General features: G+C 38.8%; 1 long non-coding RNA gene across 1 annotated transcript; it reads right to left on the reverse strand.

Annotated features, from left to right (window-relative positions):
* Window positions 1-3,034: 3,034 nt before the first annotated feature.
* On the reverse strand, window positions 3,035-5,155 carry LOC137141444 (uncharacterized). The gene is made up of 2 exons (XR_010916636.1): window positions 5,074-5,155; window positions 3,035-4,079 (listed from the first exon to the last, which is right to left on the reverse strand). It is a non-coding gene; the product is annotated as an uncharacterized lncRNA (long non-coding RNA).
* Between the last annotated feature and the right edge of the window lie 1,654 nt (window positions 5,156-6,809).

A 6,809-nucleotide genomic window follows, 5' to 3' on the forward strand; every position in this document is an offset into this window, starting at 1 on the left:
GTGGGTTCCCACAGAGGTCAGTCCTGGGTCTGGTACTATTCAGTATTTTCATTAGTGATTTGGATAATGGAGTGGAGAGTATGGAGAGTGATTTGGATAATGGACTGGAGGGGTTGCAAGCACTTTGGAGGATAGGATTACTAAACCTTGACAAATTGGAGAAGTGATGAAATTCAATAAAGATAAATGCAAAGTACTTCACGTAGGAAGGAAAAATCAAATGTACAAGTACAAAATGGGGAATAACTGGCTAGGTGATAGTACTGTTGAAAAGGATGTGCAGGTTATACTGGATCATAAATTTAATATAAGTCAACAATGCTATATAGGTTTGAAAAGGCTAATATCATTCTTGGGTGCATTCACAGGAGTGTGGCATAGGAGGTAACTGTCCCACTCTACTTGTCACTGGTGTGTCCTCAGCTGGAGTACAGTGTCCAGTTCTGGCACAACACTTTAGGAAAGATGTGGATAAACTGCAGAGTCCGGAGGAGAGCAACAACAATAATAAACATTTAAAAAACAACTGGACATGTTTAGTCTTGAGAAGACTGATGGGAGACGTGATAAGAGTCTTCAAATATGTTGTGGGTTGTTATACAGAGGACGGTGGTCAATTTTTTTCCATGTCCACTGAAGGTAGAACAGGAAGTAATGGGCTTAATCGGCAGTAAGGGAGATTTATGTTAGATACTAGGAAAAACTTTCTAAACCATAGGGTAGTTATGTTCTGCAATAGGCTTCCAAGAGAGGTTGTGGATTGCCCATCACTGCAGCTTTTTTAAGGTCAGGGATGGACTAGGTTTACTTGGTCCTGCCTCTGTGTAGAGGGGCTTGTCCTCTACAGGTCCTGTTCATCCCTACATTTCTTTGATTCTATAAGATTGGTGGGTCACTTTTAGATTAATTTGCCTGTAAAATATAATGTCTTAAAGGTGATACACCAATCTGTGGAGTGATGAAATGGCTTTATTTATGCTTCTTTTGCATGACCTGTGTAACTCACTCACATCTTGGTCTTTCATGAGTAAGCACTCATTCCAAAGTCATGTCAATCATAAATCCTTTGTACCAAACCATGCCATCACTTATTGCACACATAGACCGCATACAGATGTGGCATTATTCTCTATGTGATAAATTGTGAAGAGGTGAAAAATTCCATTAATCTTGCACCTTTGACCACCCCACATGCATTAATCCATCTCCATGGGGACTGTATTTAACAATCTGTTCCCCCCCCCCACACCAAGCAATTAAAAACAGTTGCCATTTTTTAAAATAACATGCCAGGAATGTATTTCTTTCTTTCTTCACAAACATGCATTCCTATCTTCATTTTCATCCCCAAATTACGTTGAAGAGCTCCTGAGCACATGTAATGCTCAGTCAGGGGCTAATGACAAGTTTTAGGTCCAATATCCCATGATTCATGTGGACCAGAAAAAGATTCTACCGTTACGTAATCTCTTTCAACAGGATAATGCTCTTGTTTTTCTAGCTCTGGCAGGGTGTGAGATCTTGGACCCTAAAATCAAAGCTAATATAGATATTTTAGGGGATTTTCAATATTTATATTACAATAGCATCTAGAGGCTCCAACCAAGGGTTCTCATGGTGCAAGGTTCTGTACAGACACATAGTGAAAGACAAATCCCTGCATTGAAGAACTTACTGTACAAATGATGAGATAGATGAAAAGTAAGAGAAAAGAGGTACAGAGAGGTGAAGTGACTTGCCTAAGGTCATACAGCAGGTCAGTGGCAGAGCTGTGATTAGAACACACCTTTTCTGATTCCCCATCCAGTGTCTTATTCACTAGACACCACTGCCCCCCTGAGCTAAGTTCTTAGCTATAATTCTCCTTCTCTCTCTGAGTCCTGTACAATTAGATTCATGGCAGCAAGACAGGACAATTTTGCAGGCAGAGGGTTAAAATTATACTAATAAAATGCTTAAAACTCTTAAACGTGATTACTTTCTTTGTGATATGTAACATAAAATACATGATAGTGCAGTGTGACATAAAGCTTTTATTGACTCTTCTGTGGACTGACCTGCTTAACTCCCTCATGGATTCACTAATCATGAATAATGTGGCCCTTGTTAGAAGAAAACATTTATAGTTTCACACCACACCATCATGTATTCCATCTCCCTCCCCTTACCTACACAACACACTATTTAACTCATCGATCCATAAACACAGAACTTGTGTGTTATAAGGTAATTGTTGTTCTTTTACAGTGAGGTACCACAATACATGTGCCTTAACAAAGCTGAAAGAGCCCATCTTGATTAACTTCATTACGTTGAATAACAAGTGAAGCAATAAAGCTATATTGTAGCTGCACACTGGTCATGGGCATGAGGTAGAAGGAGTTGGGCAGGGAAAAGGTAATGATAAAATGACTGATTAAATATACCAGCTGAACATTCTCTAGTATGGTGACCATTTTGCCCCAAACCATTGGCATAATCTGGCCCTGATGAAAGGTTAACTATTTTACAGAAGATCACCGTTGTACATGAATGACTCTCTCATGCCACAGAAACTGCATGAGCTCCTTAAGCATCCCATCTTCTGCTTCTTATTTGGAAGGGAAAAGAGGGGCATGGTCAGGATGTATCTTCCTCATGTCCATCCTTGGATCTGGTTTTTGGCCCATTGTAGACTATGTTAAAATAGTTTTCTAACACCCAGTCATACATAGAGGTTGCAGTGAGGTCAGGATAGTGCAGAGGTGAACTTTAAGCCTCCCCTTTCTGTAGATTCCCCCTGACCTGTGCTTTGTGCAATGAAGCTCTGGCCCAGAAAAATCTAAATTTAACCAGCTTCCAAATACTATTCAGTAACAGAGGTTCTGGCATCTTTGTGTACACATTTTTTTCCTTTTTTAAGGACAAAATGTTTGTAAATACAGCTTTTTGTTTCACGCTTACATGGCTTTGTTTTCACCAAGTCATTAAATAAGTGATGACTTACTGCAGCGCCTTTTAAATGTAGTCACAAACCACAATCACTTACAGGAAATGGAATGTTTACTTGAGTTTATTATACAAGGGTCTGGATATGAGCTGTGGGATTTTTACACCTCATAGCAACGGTATTACAATTTATTTACATCTTCATGTTGGCAGCTGCACAAACTCCTATGAAATAGGACAATCACACCTTAGGGAACAGTAATTATAGGCAAAGGTATAAATAGCGTAAAGAAGTGCAAGCGTTTGGCACTTCAGACGAAGAGAATAGAAACTATTTTGGCAAATCTTCAAAAACAAAGTCTCTTGTTCATTATGAGGGCATGAACTAATTAAACTTAATTTGTCAGAATACGCTGGGTGAATAAATTCATGTTCTGGCACAGACATACTCCAAACTCATGAAGAGCAAAGTTGTTTTAGTGATGTCAGAATTTGGAAGTTCTAAGCATGATATCACTTTTGACAGAATTAATGCAGAATTAATACCATATGTATAAGCATTAATAGGTATTGAATTGAACACCCAGTGATAAGTCTATGTCGGTTTCCAAAGTAACAGTCTGGTTTTTTTCTTTCATGGCACTTACATTAATTTGGTATCAGAAAGCAAATTTAAAATACATTTCAACACTTGCACAAAAAAGGACTTTAAGTTTTACATCTCTGCCTCCATTGCTAAATCTGTTTGGATTAAAAAAAACCCAATTAAATTCAGTGCTACATTTTTAGTAGTGACAAAATTGGTGTTGTAACAGAAGAATTTTAATGCAATTGTAAACTTACAATAAAGGTTGCCATTTGACAGCTAGAAAGAGAATTTCACTAAGGGGCATGTTCTCCATTTATAAAACATTTGTCTTTTATGCAATGAATCTGAGGTTAAAAAACTCTTTGCATTTATCAGCATACTAGCTACTAGTTATAGTTGGCACGTATGTGCTACCTCTTTCCTAGTATTTTGGCTTCCTCCCACATCCGTCTCTTCATAGTTCTGCCAGATTAAATGCCATTACTTTTGTCTTCAACAGGCTTCCACTGTCCTTAGGGGTTTCATCCTCACTTATTTTCCTCCTCAGAATGTGGCTAAAAATCTGTATGTGAAATATATAGTTCACAATTTAGTCCTCAGGGGTAAGAGAAAGTTGTAGCTATAGGAAAAGACACAGTCTTGGTAAGTCTCTAATCATTGGTGTGTGTGTGTAGGTGATTGGAATGGCAAGGCCTGCATTAGCATGCTGAATATTCACACCTAGAGTAAGGGGTGGCATGTAGTTACACTGCCCCAGAGTAGTGCTACAGAGAACGTGTTGTGATTGAGTCACAGAGTCATTGTGTTCAAGGCTAGAAGGGACTACCATGTATTTTGTTTAACCTCTTGTATGTCACAGGCCACCAACACCACCCAGCACCTTCACACTAACTCCGACAACCGAAATTAGACCAAAATATTACAGCTCACAGGAGACTAAACTATTATGTGCCACAGGACATAATCATAGGGGAGTCATAGTTCCCCCCATTGCTCCCTCCTTACTTTGGAGAGTGGGGGGATGAGCTACTTCACTTCTTTTCATGGAACAGTTTACTTCCCACTGTGCGCCTGGTCAGGTATTCCATGCAGTGAGTAAGGGGAGGATGGAGCCAGAACTGCTTCAACTGCCCACTCTACTATGCCCCTTCCTCACCCACTTGTTCACAGGGATGAGTAGCCCTTGCTCTTCCTACCATGGCCAGAGTCACAGGGACAAAAGTGTGAGTGAGAAGGGTTTGTTGTCTTAGTCCCCTGCATGGCCAAATAAGGGCTGTGGCAATCAAGTCCAAAGTGATCTCTCTTTCTCTGTGTAGATAGGTTCTTATGTAGACCCATCATTTATTAACTGAGTGCCAGTATAAATGGTCACTGTAAATTTGGTTATTCCTCTGCAATAGCTGATGTTTATCAGATTTTTCTATATTTCTATTTGTGAGTGGTTAAAAATGATTACAGCAAGTTCTGGAGAGATCCTGCATATGGCTTTAAAGGAAGAATTATTACAAATACATAGATAAATATTAAAGGATTTGATTTCCACTTTGTTTTCTTACCCAGATGATTAAAACGCAGACTCGAAGCAGGGATTATTTTCAGTTTTCCATGATACATCTCTCAACTTTGTTTGACTCCATTCTTAGTTCTGTAGCTTTAATACAAGTACAAATAATTATCTTAGAGACAGATCAGTGTTCATTGCACATGCACCTGCTTTGGATTCCACCCCCTTTGTTTTCATACTACCCCTCTGGGTTTTGTAATAAATTCATAATATGTTCCAGGCTACCTTTTCATCCTATAGACATAAAAACACAAGTCCATATGGGAGGTTTCACGAAATGCATTAAGTATGCAGAAAACCTTTATTGGTTAAGTAAGAAAAACAAACGATCTTTTACCAGGAAATCAGAGCATCAAAGAAAGAAGGAGGAAGATTTAATTATACAGTAGCTGCACATTTGTTGCATCCAGTTGAAGGATTTCATCTTATTTTAATTTTAAAGGTTTTTTTAGGATATCATTTGTAAGTAAAACAGACAAAGACTATGGGGAGGGAGAGCGGATTTTATATTTCAACAAAATGAAATTGATGATTTATTTCTATAATCTGTCTGTCACTGTGATTTGCATAAGGAATTTAATTTGAAGTATTTCTAAATGTGAAGTCTGAGGAGCGAGTTTCCACTTTAGTTTACTAAATCTATTGTTAATAGTTACATTGTTTATTAATCTAATGGTAATCTTAAATAGTGCAAACACCCCAACTTTAAGTTATACAGACACATTGATCAAATATCCTGTGCCTTGGTGAATTTTCAGAAAATTGCATAGTATTTTTCACAGGTTGATTTGCATGAAAATCATTATGAACTATGTGGCTAAGTCACCACCCAGTCATCCTTAATATTCTTTACAATCTCTCGCTCTAAAATTATTTGCGGAAAAATTAGCTCTCGGGACTATTCTCTATCATCCTTAATAACAACTTTCTTTACTGTACTTGCTTTTTTTCTCCCTCTCTCTTCTCCTTCTGCTTTTCTCTCAGGAAGCATTCCTGAATCATTCTTCAGATGGAGTAATTGTGGGAAGGCTTTTGTCAAGAGATAGGTCTTATGTTTTGTTCTAAATGTGGCAAGATTTGGGCTCATTCTACCATTTTGTGGAATGGAATTATTTTCTCTCCTAGCCTGGTTAGGAGAGAAAATTGCCCTGAGCTGATGCAAGCTTTACCATGGGTTCTCTCAGCATCAGACCCCTTTGGTGAATTCCTGGCCCCATTGAACTCAATGGCCAAACACCCATTGGCTTCAATAGGATGAGGATTTAACCCTCTGTGTCTACTTTCTTGAGTTATGTAGAGAGAGGAGGCCCTGAGATAGCCAAAACCCAGTCCATTGCAATGCATTAAGACCAGGACCGTGAAGTGAATCTGGTTTTTGAAAGGAAGACAGTTTGGCATTCAATGCCCATGGACAGGTTGATGCTGGAGAATGCTGAGCCAGCTGCAGTTGTCTCATGATCTTCACTTTCATTCTCAGGGGTACTGCAGTGTAGAAGTCAGGCCAACGATGGTTGGGTCCATGTCTGACAGGAAAGGGTACAGCCTCCTGACCAGCTGGCGATGTCATAAATCCCTTCTGACTGTTGCTAGTTTGCTACCAAATTTAGCTCAACTGACTTAAACCACTTTTATTCTGAAATAAGAGCGTCCACACAAAGACCTGGCTTGAAATAACTTGCTCACTTTTAGAATCTAATTAAACTGGAGCAAGATTGTGTGTATAACAGC

Source organism: Emydura macquarii, unplaced genomic scaffold, assembly GCF_026122565.2.
Source record: "Emydura macquarii macquarii isolate MOO-44397 ecotype Brisbane River unplaced genomic scaffold, CSIRO-AGI_Emac_v2 contig_3062, whole genome shotgun sequence".
Lineage (NCBI taxonomy): Eukaryota > Metazoa > Chordata > Testudines > Chelidae > Emydura > Emydura macquarii.